The sequence below is a fragment of the Cryptomeria japonica genome, chromosome 2 (assembly GCF_030272615.1).
Source record: "Cryptomeria japonica chromosome 2, Sugi_1.0, whole genome shotgun sequence".
NCBI lineage: Eukaryota > Viridiplantae > Streptophyta > Pinopsida > Cupressales > Cupressaceae > Cryptomeria > Cryptomeria japonica.
In genome coordinates this window covers 26439378-26454863 of record NC_081406.1, presented here as the reverse complement: position 1 = coordinate 26454863, position 15486 = coordinate 26439378, and positions in this window count along the sequence as shown.

Sequence of the window (15486 nt, the reverse complement as noted above, 5' to 3'; positions counted from 1 at the left end):
ATCATTTGTATCTAACATACCTGTTGACATGACCTTGATGGTTCTGTGAGTCCCTGTCGTCTACTCCATTCAGCTTCCTCTGGAATAATGACTGGTTCTGCTTCTGTAGCTTCCAATTCTTCTTGTGTAGTCCCATACTCAATTTGTTCTGTTTTATTAGAGGAGTATATAATAGATGAAAAGTTTTCTAGTATTCTTCCTTCTTTCATCTTTTGTTCAGAGTTTTCTTGTCTTTTTAGTTTGATTTCCTATATCTCCTTTTCTAGCTTTAAGCGCATCAGCTTTTGAGTGTTATCTGTGATATCATTGGACTCTTCTAGAGTTTTTGTATTGGATGTATCTGAGAGGTGGTCTAGACCCCATTCATACTCGTTTGAGTTAGTTTATGAATCATCTATTTGCTGCCTACCAGTGTATGTAACTGGAACTTTCAGTGGTGCAAACAATTCTCTTGTTCTTTCTACTTCGTCTCTCATATCTTCTAGAATTTCAACTCCCTGTAGTGTTGTAGTTGATACCATTGGAACTTGAGTACTGGTTGTTTCTTCTCTCTTGATTGGTAGTTCCTCTTTTCATTTTCCACACTCTGCTTGAGTTTGTTGAGTGTCGACTTCTTGTGATGTTGAAGGTGGTATCCTTTTCTTCCACTTAGACTTAGAAGCATGTTTTTGGTCTGATGTCTTTTTTGGATTGTACCCCAGTCCAGCCTTATCATTTGTAGATTTTGTTTGTAGCTGAATCAGATCAATAATACCCTCTTGATGTTTTCCCAACTATTTTGGTGATGGAGGGAGAGAGACTAATGAAAGTACTAGTTCTATCTTGTAGCCATCCATGCTAGTATTTGTAATCTTCAATTTTTGTTTCTAAGTCCTTCATCAGAGCTTCTAGATTTTCATTTGTAGAGATTGTCCTATTATGAGGCACAAAGGTATCAACACCTTTTATCAATGCATTACAAGGGAGATTTGTATTAGTAGGAATACTGACTTCAACTCCGTTATAAGGAAATTTTAAGCATTGATGGTATGTAGATGGAATTGCCTTCATTTCATGAATCCACGGCCTACACAGTAAGATATTGTATGACAGTGGAAGATCGAGTACTTGGAAAATGACATCTCTTTCTACAGGTCCCACTGTGATTGGTAATGATACCAGACCTTTAGAGGTCCTTTCTTCTTCATCATAGGCTTTAATTTTTATTTTCTTAGCCAAATCAATGACATTTTCAAAAAATCCTAATTGTGTAAACATACTGTAAGTACAAATATTCAACCCCATGCCTCCATCTATCAAAACACTTTTAACTTTGTGTTTATGGATCATGGCTTCAATATGCAATGGCTGGTTATGTGGATGATTTAGCGAGTTGTCATCTTCTTCAGAGAAGGTCAGATGGTGAGGTGAAGTCAGATGACCCACCATAGATTGAAACCGATCAATATCTAAATCTTTTAGAACATTAGTTGTGAGCAACGCTTTATTCAGGATCTCTTTATGAGCAGAAGAGATTTTGAGCAATTCAAAGATGGAAATTTGAGCATTTGTCCTCTTCAGTTGTTCAACAATGCTATATCTAGACGATGATGATGAGGTTAGTTGTTTAAATTTATCAAATGTTGATTCTTTTTGTTTGTTTGACGAGGTTGGTAGGTTTGATGTTGTTTGAGTAGGAGTTGAAGAACTAGCTCCTTGGAGAGTGACTTTCTTTTGAGAACCAGTTATAGTCTTTGCATATCGTGATTCATGTTGTTTGTCTTTGATTATAATCACATTGCAATATTCAGGTTGGGAAGACTCAATCATGTTGATGATGTTGTCATTGTTGGTATAAGTGTAATTTACTTTGGCACCTCCTTTTGTTTTTGAGGAATCACCTTGTTCGTAAACAGGTAAAGGATCTTTAAATGCTTTGTGATCAACATTTGTCGGGTGATTCCCGACAACAATTATACCAACGTATATGAGATCTTGAATCTCATGCTTGAGCTTCATGTAGTTGTTTGTGTTATGACCTTTGTTTTGATGGTAGTCATAATATTCATTTTCTCTCCACCATTTTGGTTTGACTTCTAGATCATATGGCCTAGATTTATCTGGTAACGTTATCAGGTTGTTTGCCAATAAAGTTTTGAAAGCAGATTCGTATGATTCTTCTAGAGGAGTGAATTCGCATCTAGGTTTCGAAAGCCAAAGTTTCTCTTTAAACCACTCTTTTTATTTTCTTCAGAGGATTTTCTGATGTGGTTTCAACTACTTTAAGTTCTTTAAGTGCTTGTGTGCCACTAGCCAAGTTAAATATTGTGGTCTTCGAGTTGGTTTTAACAGTATCTACCACTCTATCATTAACAACATTCTTGTTGTTGTCTTTGCCATACTTCTAATACTTGTTCTTCTCTTTAGAGCTAGATCCTGGTTGTGTTTCTTTCCAAGGTGAGATATCTCCTTTCTTTATAAGCACATCTTCCATTCTGATAGAATTATCTACCATTTTGTTAAATGATGGGTGCACTTGCATTTGGATACTATATTTTAATTTAGGGATTAGATTGTTGACGAATATATCCATTTTCTCATAATCTAGAATAGGTCGTGAATATCTAGAGAACATCTTTCTCCAACGTTGGAGGAAAGTGAGAAAAGGCTCCCCTGTTTTCTATTTGGTATTGCAAAGCTCGATCATAGTAATGGGGTGTCGAATGTTATAGGAGTATTGTTGTAGAAACAGTTGGATTAATTCTTTAAAAGTTTTTATTCCTTTAGGTAGACTTGAGAACCATTCCATAGCTTGCCCTCCCAAACTTCTCGGGAAAAGGCGCATGAGATACATTTGGGTGTGCATGAACTCCATACATAAAGCACAAAATTCTCTGATATGGTCTTTGGGATCTGAGTTACCATCATATTTGTCAAATTTTGGGATCTCAACTCTTGAAGGAAATGGAAGCATGTATAGGTTTTTGTCAAATGGAAATGGGCATATTGTTTCCAGAGAATATTGTTTTGGGGATTTATCCTTGTTTTTCAATTCTGTGATCTCAGTTCATAAGGCTTGTAATTGTCTGTGTACCATTATTATAGGTGACTCTTCCTTTTTAGTGATGAGAGTCTGAACGTCATATCCAGTAGGAAGTTTGGCGCATTGTTTTGCTAGTTCTAGAAAATAGTCTTCTTTTTCTCTAGCCATGATAACCTTCATCATTTTTTGGAAATCTTAATCCTTTTGACATCTATGAATATCTTTTTCTGGAGGTTTAGAGTCTTCAGATTCACTTGATGAGGAATCATTGTCGGTATCAAGAATACTGAGGTTGTCTTCATTATTTTGTTCTATTCTAGGTATAGTGGGAGATAAAGGTTCATCATAAACTGGTATATCTATGATGAAGGTTTATCAGTGTGTGGGTCCTTTATGTAAAATAGGTTATCTTGATATGGAAAGGATTCCCCTTTGCCTTTGGCATCTTTCTTATGAGAAATTTTGGTTTGAATAGGAATTTTTATTCACTAATATGACCTAAAGTTGTTTGTGATGTAGAAGTCAAGATCAAATTTAGAGCTAGTTGTTCGATTAACGTATTGATTGAGAGAAGCAACTAAGATTTAGTTTGGTTTTAGGAAAGATCTATCCTGTGTAACATGTTTATCTAATTTGATTGAAGAGAAGTGACTAAGACTCAGTCTGGTTTTAGGAACGATCTATCCTATATAAGACGTTATCTAAGTGACTTAAGTTTGATAAGTAGTTGATTGAACTAGTTGAAAGATGATCAACAAAATCATGCAACACAAATGGAAGAGGTACACTGTTTTGATCTGTTTATCCTCAGAATGATGATAACCAGTTTTATGCTCATTGTAGACTATTTTAGGCAAGTTTGACTATTCTTGTCTGACAAAATCAGAGATTCGTACGACAGTTTTATAGGACCAGATGATAGTTTAATAGCTTCAGGACAATAATAATAGTGTTTCGTATGAGTTGTTGCCTAGTACTTTACGATAGATAGGTATGTCTAGAATGACAGATTGATCAGTGAAAAGGTTTATCATATGAAACAGGATTCAGGCTAAAATAACAATTCTCAGAACCGGATGATAGACAATCAGGGCTCGTACGACATAGGATGAAGGCTCAAATGATAGGCTATTAAGACTGATGGAATATCATGCGAAATCTAGTGTGTAACAGGACTATAAATCAATAGACTCACACGACAGTGTCTGGACATAGGTTAAATTCTGAGTTTTCAATGACTGAGTATGACAACTGAGTATGACCAGTTTTGAGGTGGACTGAGTTTTGACTAGGATAGACTAGTTTTGACATGGACAAAGTTTCAACTAGGATAGACTTGTTTTGACACAGACAAAGTTTCGACTAGAATAGACTAGTTTTGACACAGACAAAGTTTTGAATAGGATAGACTAGTTTTGACACAGACGGAGTTTCAACTACCGAGTTGTTTCTTGTTTTCTCCAATTTTGGTATTCTAGTTTTAGTTTTAGGGATAAAAACATAGAAAACACGTAATATGAATAATAACTCCAATCATAGCATGCAAACCCTATGGAAATTGGTGAGAGAAGAAAACCTTTGCTTGTAGACTTAGGTACACACCCAATAGCTAATCAAAATATGGTCGCTGAGTCTCACGCAATGGATTCTCAACGTCGTATTAGCTGACTCCAAACGCTAATGGGGGCACAAAATGACAAGTATCTTGGGAGAGTTACTATCTCTCTTGCACAAAGATTATCCCCCTTTCGAAGGTGAACCGAGTAGCTTCTAATTTGAATTGGAACTAGTAAGGGATCTGTTTGACACGTCAAGGTATAAACTCAATTAAGAGGTCTCCCAGCCTTGAAAACCAAGGTTTAATATACCCGAGGGTACAGAGGAGAGCTATTCCCGAGCATTATCGTTGACTTGATTTTCATCAAATCACATTTGTTTTATAGTGGGTTGGAGTACTTGGCGTTTAGTTGTTCCCCTCTCACTGGTCATAATGGTTATAGAGTTATTAGCTCCTTGGGAGGGCAGGCCCGCTAAAGATATACAAATCTCAAACTTAAAGAAAACGCCTCAAGGGTCCGGATTTCTGATTGTCTATACAAACAAGAGCATACTATCCTACCTCTCAGAATTTTCTTAAAACATGAAATATAGATTTGTTCTTTAACCAGATAGCAATTTAGGTGCCTAAAAATGAATTTAAAGAATAGACGATGTTTGGTCGATTCTCCTTAGGAAACCTGCAAAGACAACAAATCAGTAGTCGTATTGTCTTTGTGCTACAAGCATAGTCTTCGACAATCGTTCTGCAAAAACTGATTAGGCTGTGAAAATTCTTCAGATAAACAGATAACGAGCCAGGGTTAGCATCAGTGTAATCAAAATTGAACAGAAAACCTAAAGAATGAAACTTGCTTTTTAACCAAAAGAATATAGAATCGTATAACAATTCTCACCTATCTGTACTATAAACCATACCAGATCGTATGATACTTGTAGTTTGTCATTCTGGCATATAGGAAATGTCGTACGATATTATGCATAAACTATACAGAAAAAATCCAAAAAGTCAAAAATCTGAAAAAATAAAAATAAAAAGTTAGTCTTGGAGGTCGAAAAAAAAGTAGTCTTCTGCTCCACGGTGGGTGCCACAAATGTGTGTGTGAAAAAGTGAAAAAAGTTTGTAAGCTGCAAGGCACAACACTTTAATTAAGTCATTACATGTATGGTTAGATAGATATAATCATGAATAATAAAACCATAACAAATCAACTAATTGCCTTCTAAAAGATGTGAGTATAAGATTGCTCTCAGATTTGTATAGGCAATACCAGTGACTAGACTACACCAAGACGAAGGATTTAATCTATATGAGCATGAGATTAAGCTAAATGGATACAAGATGGATGAAATATTCAAGTAAAAAAAAAGATTCAAGCAATATGAGTTCAAGCAATATGGATTCAAGCAATATGGAGTAAACTAAATATGCAAAAAGCTAAACTAAGATGCAAATAATCTCAAAAAGAAAGCACAATATATTCAATGACTCCAGAGCAAAAGTGGATAATAATAAATCTCCAGGGTGTTTTGAATGAGAGATGAAGGCTGAATTTATAGAGAATCACAAGAGAGACCAAGAAAAAGCACAATTTAGGATTAATTGAAATAATTGAGAAATCAGATTCAGTTAACCTTGAGATAGATTCCAATTATAGTTTAATTGAAATGCATTCAAATTAGAAGTTCGAGTTGCATTGATGATAGGAATTAATTAATTCCATGCACTTGTGATAAAAATAGGTAATTCTTTGATTTATTCAAGAAAAGAGTCTTTTCAATGCATCTAAACTTCTTTTTCTCAAAAGCTTTGAGTTCCAATTTTAGAGAATGATTAATAATTCATTTAATTGCTTTTCTGATTTCAAGTTCTCAATTTAGAAGAATATCTCAAGTTTGATTTCTCTTAATTCAATTCTTTTATTTTATTTTCAATTTAACTCTTGCTTTGTTATTAATTCCTCTTTTGTAATAAATTAATTCCTTTTTTTATGATTAAATGGAAAATTTATTAATTAATTAAATATGCTAGGATATTTAATAAATTAAATAAGATTATTGATCAAAATGATTTTCTTGGAATGATTTAATTAATATAGAATAATTCACTTGCCATGTGACATTTAATGATTGAATAATTAATTAATTGTGTGCTCAAGATTGATTTAATTGCCTTTGGTTAGGACCTTGGTGATGTTGTCGAGATTAGGGGTCCATGGTTTAGGTGACCATTTTTAGGGTATTACAAGTGTGTCCACCTTTGATGTTGCGAGCCCACTTTCTCTTGATATTGTTAAAGTCATGCCACCTAAACATGTTGAGATCCCTCAATTAGAACTCTATAATGGAAAAGGTGATCCTCTTACGCATGTCAAAATATTTCAAACCTTGTGTACCAATTTTGCTTATGATCAAAGATTGCTTGCAAATTTGTTTACAAGAACACTAAGAGATAAGGCTTTATAATGGTATTGTTCTTTGCCTTCTTATTCTATCACTTCCTTTCAACAACTGGAAAATGCTTTCATCCAACAATTTCAAAACAACATTGGTCCTAAAATCACTTTGACTTCTTTAATGCATTGTAAACAAGGTGTTAAAGAAAAAGTGGCTGATTTCATTGGTATATATAAGCATTTGTGTGCTCAATTTTTTTTCATGTACCTGATAATGATATTCAAAGAATTTTCATTTCTAATTTACAAAAATTATCAGGGAAAAGCTTCTTTTGTCTGAGTTTACTTCCTTTCTGTAGTTGTGTGCCATAATTATCAACTAGTTGTGAGTCAAATGGAGCAATCTACTCCTATGGCTTCGAGTGATAAGGGGGAGAGTGTTCATCAATCGTTTGTGAAGTTCAAACCAACAAAAAGCTTCATCAAGTTCAATGATATAATCAACAACAACAATGTGAATGCTACAATAGGTGTGCCTTCTTTTTTTAAATTTTTCCAAAGAGAAAGATAATTTACTCCTTTGAATGAATCTTTACATAGTATTATGTCTCAGTTGTTGCAAAGAAATGTTATCAAACTTCCTCCTATAAAACCAGTTGATCCTTCTAAACTTGCATCCCCTTATTTTGATAACAATTAATTTTGTCAATTTCATCGTCAGCTTGGCCGTGATACTGAGAAGTGTTTCGCATTGAAGAATTAGATTCAAGATTTGATTGATAATAATACTATATCTATGGCAGGTGTGAATGATAAAGGGAATAAATTAGTAGCTCCTCCTAATCAAAATATTAAGATTTTCACTAATCCCTTGCCTTCTCATACCTCTAACGTTATTGAGATTGTGCCTAATTCTTTCTCTTCTGAAGAATTCACCTATATGGCTCCGAACTTGGTAAATCTGGTAGAAACACAAGATGTGCCTAGGGATCCTTGTATTAAATTTGACCCAAGTGAGACCATTAGAGCACCTGATGTCCCTTTATACATAGTTACGAAGGTTAAGTATATCCCTTTCTATGGTGCCCTTATTCATCCCTCTTGTATGGTTAATGTCATAACTGAAGAGTATCTTTTCACTTTACGATTGCATAAGCCAATATATGATGCTTCTAATGTGGTTGTGAAGTTATTTGATGGCTTCTCTTGTCCTACCATTGGCTCTATCACCCTTCCTGTTGAAATTCATACTAAATCCATGAATGATGAATTTGTTATCATACCCTCTTCTAACAAATTACGTGTGAAGTTGGGCTATCCTTGGCTATCTTCCATGAAGGCTATTGCTTCTCCAATCCACAAGTGTCTAAAATTTCCTCACAATGGATAAATCATAACCGTGAACCATAGCTTATTTCATCCATCTGAAAGAAGCCCTAATTTCCTATTGATTTCTTTTGGCCTAAACAATTTCACTCTCTTCCATCAAGGAGTGATGCTCTTTTAAAATCTTATCAAAAATTGAAGAAAGATATGATCTTATACTTAAGTCAACCTAGATCCCCAACACTTGGCATTCCTATTATTCTTCAAGATGAGGTTCTTCCCCTCACGGATAGAACTAATCTCCCTCCTAAGGAAGATCATCAACCTATTCTTATGGATGTGACTATACCTTATCCTAAGGAGAACAACAATATTCCTCCTAAGGTCACACCTATACCTCCTCCTCATGATGGACCTAGTCTTCTTCCTACACCTAATATTCCTCCTTTCTATGGTGCAGTTCTACCTCCTTCCTCTTATTGAGAGAAGAGGAATGCTTCTCCTCTTGTTCAACCTAAAATACCTCAACCTAAACCTTCAACTATCAAGGAGAGAAACGTCCCTACTATTTCAAGTCTTCCTCCTCCTTCTCAGCCTTCCACTAAGACTCGACAAAATCATTATGTGATATAACACCGACAAAGATGTCATGTTCAAGCTCATGAAGCTATCCCTCAAAATACTCAATCTCCTCAGACTCCAATAGTTGACATGATTCCCTTTTCTCCTCAGCAATATGTTCAATCTACATCTCCAAATCATAAGTTCCACAAAACATGTGATGGTTTTACTCCTATTCATGTTCTTGCTCCTCTTTCTCTAAATTTTGATGAAGAAATGGGTGAAAATGTTATTCATAATGGCAATAAACTCCTAATGCTTCTGATAGTGAGTATGAATATGTTGATGTGGACAAGCATTTATCAACTGAATTTTCACAAACCTTAATCCTATCTCCTAGAATCGAACAAAGTGACTTACAACATGAACATAGTCCTTGTTTGGACCTTGTGATAGGTCCATCTGCTATGGTTGATGTTGCTCCTCTAGCATGTTTCTCACCTTCCTAAAATAGTGATTAGCAAGATCAGGAGGCAGATGTCGTGCTAGATTAGCAATATTAGCACTGTAGGTCTTCTCTCTATCTCCTGTCTTGCTCTTTTGTGACCATTCTTCTATGTGTATCCCTGTTCTTCTATTGTTCCCTAAATGTCTACTTGGGGATGATGCAAAGCATTGAGATCTTTTCTTGGTCTCTTTTATGTTGTCTCAAAATACATCCTCTCTTCCCTTTCTTCTAAAGCAGTGTCCTTCTTTGGGGAATGACGATTATTAAATGCACATATACATACATGATATACATGAGTTATTATATAGCATACTAACCCCGAGGAAAGTAAAAATACCTCTTACCTCATGTTTTGTGTTCATTATCCTTGGGTTTATTGCTCAATTGGGGGCTAAATCCTTGTGATAACATGCTCCCTCTCTTCTCTCTCTCTTGGGTGTATCCTACCTTATGATCTCTTTAACATGGGGGCATAAACTCCGCTCATATTTTCCTCTTTGATACTTAGAATTACTTAGTGAGCTTTGTTGCTTTGTAATCTTTGGTATCCTTTCTTTCATGACTCATAGTAAGGGAAACTTTTCTACTTGCATTCATGGTTCTCCCCATCTTGATCTTCCCTTTTAATTTTTCAATTGAAGTCATAAGATCCTAAGTCCATTGGGGGCTTGGCGCATCTTACCTCCTTTACATGGTAAAATCCTTTCAATCTTATTTCCTTGTACTTTACTAATAGTATTGGCGTACGCTTATACTCCTGCTAAAGTGGGAGCTAAATGTAGTATCATAAAATTGTGAACCCATAATTTTTTTACTGCATTAGGGTCCTCACGCATGCGAGATCAAATCCTCTATCCTAATCGGATACTGGAGACTACTCAACCCTCGAAATCTGCTTCGCCCTTGGCCTCTGCACCACCTTGTCTACACTTTGCTCTAGAGAAAGGGATAGGAAAGGGGCATGGTTCCCCTATCCTCCCAGGACAAAGGCGTGGCACCCCTGTTCCTACCTATTTTGGTGCACAACCTTTCCTAAGAATACATTGTAGGTTGTGCGGTGAGCGGGAAAACTTCTCTGATGTCAACCTGTGATGAAAATCAGTTTCATTAACCCTAATTGACATGTATTTAAGTTGAATTTTCCCTCTCATTTGGATAAGTTCAAGAAGTTGGATAAGTTGGATGAGTGGGAAGTTTACATGAGATCAAACATTCAAGAGCATTCAAGCATTCTTTTCCAACATTGAGCATTCTCAAGTCTCCCTTCAAGGATACGTGTTGCATTCAAGTCAAGGATTCAACCATTGAAGAGGATATTGATTCCAAAATTAAATTCCACACAAGCATTTCTATCAACATTGCTATCATAACCTCCCTTGAGGTGATTTACATTTTAGTCTTTCATTTACATCTACTTGCAAGTACTTTCTTTCATTACTTGGTTAATTCCAAACCTGGGGTTTGACCTAAAGGCAAACCCCCAATCCCAACCCATTTTCCTCTCTTTTTTGTGTGTAGGTTGCAAGTGCACAATTGTACTTTTGGATTAGGGCTCCATTTGCAGAGGCGGAAAAATCCTTTTCGTTTCACGGATTTTTCGGAGGATCGTGTACATTCTCGCCACGGTCCGAGCAACTTTTCCTCAAATTCATAGGGCGACTTCGTCTCGACATATTACTACCAGATCCAGGTGCACAACTTCATCCCATACTCCGATCTCAACTTATAATCAGTTCTTTGTCACTTTTGCACTACATAATTCAATCAATTCCTTTCCATTTCAAATAGGAAGAGGGGATTAACTTATCATTCCCATTTCACTCAGAATTCTATCTTCTTCTTTGAAGATTGAATCTAGTGAATTCTCCTCTCCTCTTCCAATGTAATTGGGTGGAAAGTGTTTGAAGGGAAATCCGTAGTGAAAATCTCATCTATCCTTGGAGGGAAAGGTTATTTTTCCTCTTGATCTCTCATTCACACATGTTTCACCGACCAATACACATTGGACACATTACAATCATACACACATAGCTCTCAACCTTAGATAGATAAGACATTTTTTCACATGCATCTCTCCCCCTTTGAGAGAAATGTCAAAGACACATACAAGTCATTAGTCTTTCCATTATAGATAATCTCTCCCCTTTAGAACAAACACTCACAAATCTAATCAAATAATAACATCTCCAAATGCTTCATAACAGTTTTGATTAAGCACATTGTATGCATAACAACACTTCTCTTCTCTTCCACACTTCTGAATGATAGACTTGCTTGTTCAAACATACAATATTGTCACAGATCATAGATACAACCAAAAATGCACATCTTACATGATTACAACACTAATTTATACAAATCATCAACCTTGACCTCAAGGTCAGCTCAACACATAAGATCTAATTACAAAATTACACCACACAATACATAAATCAATAACCGGACAATACAATATCGACAAGGACATAGCATATACCCAAATCAAATCCTTGAACATGCAACACCACAAAATAATTCGCCAAGATCATTTGCAACATGCTAAACCACCAAATATGTCGCTTAACATGAAGAATACCACCGGACCAATATAATCTTCAATAACTGGCACCACGATCAACACGGATGACCAAAATGCATAGGACACAATTACAAAACATCAACAAGCAATGTGAATTCCACCACAATAACTACAACAACTCAGATAATAATAATCATCATTATTTCATCACCGAAGCTCAAGAACACCAACTAATAAACTGAAAGATATGCTTGTGAAGTTCAAAATCATGAACCATCCGAACTGTAGGCACACATGAACATCCCAATTATTCTTCAGAAACCACATAGCATAAAGAATCAATTCTGGAGCAATGCAATCCAGAATTCACAACTCTGTAATACAAAACCAATAGAAAAACCAATCATCAGACCAGATTGTTGGCATATGGACACTCCAATGAGACATTGTGTGTGATTGAAGGTTTTGTCATTGATGGCAACCTTGCAATCCTATGGCACCGGCAAGACATTATACCGGCAAAGCATTACATAGGCAACCTTGCAATCCTATGGTACTGACAAGACATTATATCGGCAAAGCATTATTCAAGCAAGACAGTGCACCGGCATCAGCAAGACCACTCTACACCGACACCGGCACAGAAGGAAATATGTATACCGGCACAGAGGCCGACAGGATTTTTGATATGTAATATTTTTTTTATCATTGTAAGCCCACTTGGCAAATTGTAAAATGACTCTTGTATATAAAAGAGATCATTGTAGGCATTTGTAGGACATGGATAGAAAGCAATAAATAATTTATAAGGTAGACCTAATGTGTGAATTGTAGGTCAAGGGTATATGTAAAGAACAGAGCAAGAACTGGTACTAAATCTGGCATTGAAGATGCTATTGTACAGCAGTACAGAATATTGGATTTGTGTAAATCCTCATTGTAAGTCAGTGTGACTTCTTATTGAGTAGTGAGCTCTAGGCAGTTGGCCTTCCTGCATGTGCAGGCCCCTATTGTAAGTAATATTCTCTTATTGGCCAATAAGTGAATATTGTGGATCACAAATCCCACCAAGGTTTTTCCCACACTGGGTTTCCTCGTTAAACATCTTGTGTTATGGTGTTCTTTTCATGTGGATACTTTTGATTCTATTATTTGCATTAATTCTTGCATACCGGTATACTGTTACTTTATATTCTGCATATTCAGTTTTAAGAAAATTTCATTATCGGTCAGATACTGATTCACCCCCCCTCTCAGTATCTGTGGGAACCCTAACAATTGGTATCAGAGCCTGGTCCTCTATTTTCAAAAGCCTAACAGCTTGAGGAAGATCTTGTCACCGGTAAAGATGGAAAATCTGATGAAGCAACTTGAAGGAGCTCTTACTGACTATGATGCAGAGAAGTTGAAAAATATCAAATTAGAAGATGATTTAAAAGCAGCTCAAGACATTATTCAGGCACTTCAAGAAAATCTTACTATTACAAGAAACAAGAGAAGAGAACTTTGTGAAAAATTGCAAAATGAAAATGATGAAAAGGAATCACTAAATGATATGATAAGCAAATTGAAACAAGAGATCATGACAACAAAAAATGAAATGCAGGATATGACTATGAGATTCTGCAAAGAGATTGAGGACAGAAAGAAGAATGAAGAAGAATTGACCAGAAGACTAAGTGATGTAGCAAATGAGAACACAAGACTTAGCTATGAAAATGATATGTTGAAGACAGATCTGATGCATACTCAAAATGACTCGAATGAACTCATGAGAGAAAAAGAGATCTTGGAAAGGGAATTGGAAACTGCAAATCAACACAAAGAAAAATTCAAGAAAAGCTCAGAAGAACTTGATGCCTTATTGAAGAATCAAAAACCCTAAGGTGACACTTCAGGAGTTGGATTTGAAGTTGGAGAAAACTCTAGTACTGCAAATACCTAGGATCAAAGCAAACCGGTAAGACCCTCTAATACTTACAAATTCAATGGAAAATGCTTTAACTGTAATAAATATGGTCATAGGGCAAATGAATGTAGATCTAGGAATTATCAGAACATTAATCCTACCACCAGTCAATGCACCAAATGTAACAAGATTGGTCATAACTCTGAAAATTGCAGAATGAATGTAAGATGTTATGTTTGTGGAAGATTTGGTCATTTATCAAATAAATGCAGAACACAAACCGGCATAGGTTATGGGAAAGCTATTTAGAAAAATAATGTAACTTGTTATGCATGTAACAAGATTGGTCATATTGCTAAATTCTGTAGAAGTAAAGGTACACCAGTAGATAACAAAAGTACTAGCTTGAAAGGTAAAGAAAAGGTTGAAGAGGTTAAGCAAGAATTTTCAAAGCAATGGATTAGAAAAGGTGATCTAAATATTGGGGTTACTCCTCCATCGGTAGAACCAACAAATGCTTCACCAGCAGGACAATATGATGCTCCACCGGTAGGACAGAGCAATGCTTAATCGGCAAGATGTTCTTCATCAAATTGAAGAAAATTATCTTGAGGGTTTGGCAATTTAATGACACATGTGCTATTATTCCCTCGGTTAGAGAAAAGAAGTTGAAAATCCTTCATTGCCAGCAAATAAAGTTGAGTTAATACATTACCGGCAAACAATTAATGTGGTAGGTAGCAGAAAAGACTTTATAAAATAAGGTTTTTGGCTCCATTTCATTTCATCGTGAATTCAAACTTTCAGAGAGCGCGAAGATTTCCGAGCTAAGGCATTCCGAGCAAAGAGGCAAAGCACTTCAGCAATCAATCCATCCAAAGGTAGAAAAAGGTATTTATCATCATGGCATCCTCCTCTGCACCTGAATTCATAGCAAACCCTACAGTAGTTGAGGTTATAAAATGACCTAGGCCCGTGTTTCAACTAGTTCCTGAGGTAGCTAAGAAAGATGACAACACGGGTGCATTTTCCCAAATTCCAAAGGGTGTTGTTTATGCAGAAGACCCTAGAATGTATATTCATTGCAACATAGAGGAATTAGGTGATGAAGAAATCAAAAACATGTATAAATCTGTTATATGTGACAATGCCGGAAATGTGAAACCTAAACATAAAATTGTTGAAACCCTAGGATTCACTGAAATCCTCTGCATTCCTGAATTTCCCAAGGAAGTGGTTAGGATAGTTCTTAGTAGGGTACATGGCTCATTCTTTTGGCTTGACTCAGTGCATAAAATTACCAAGGTAGCTGTGAAAGCAATAACAGGGTTACCTTCCACCGGTACCAGACCCGACAAAACCAAGAAGGTCTCCAATGACCTAGTAATGAAATTAACTGGTGCAACATTCGACAAAAGATCATTGAGGGTTAATGATGTGACCGATTCAAATGTGAGATTCATTAGCATGATTCTAGGTTACAAAGCAACTCATGCAAATAGGCTTAACTCTGTTTCCAGTTTATGCATAAAGAGTGCTTATGATATGATTAAGGACAATGTGAAAATTGATATCTATGAATGGTTAAAAGATGAGTTAATTGACAATTTGGCAAAAATCAAGAAGGATAAGAAAGGAACGTTTACATTTGGAAATTTACTTGTATGCTTAATGCTACATATAACCAAA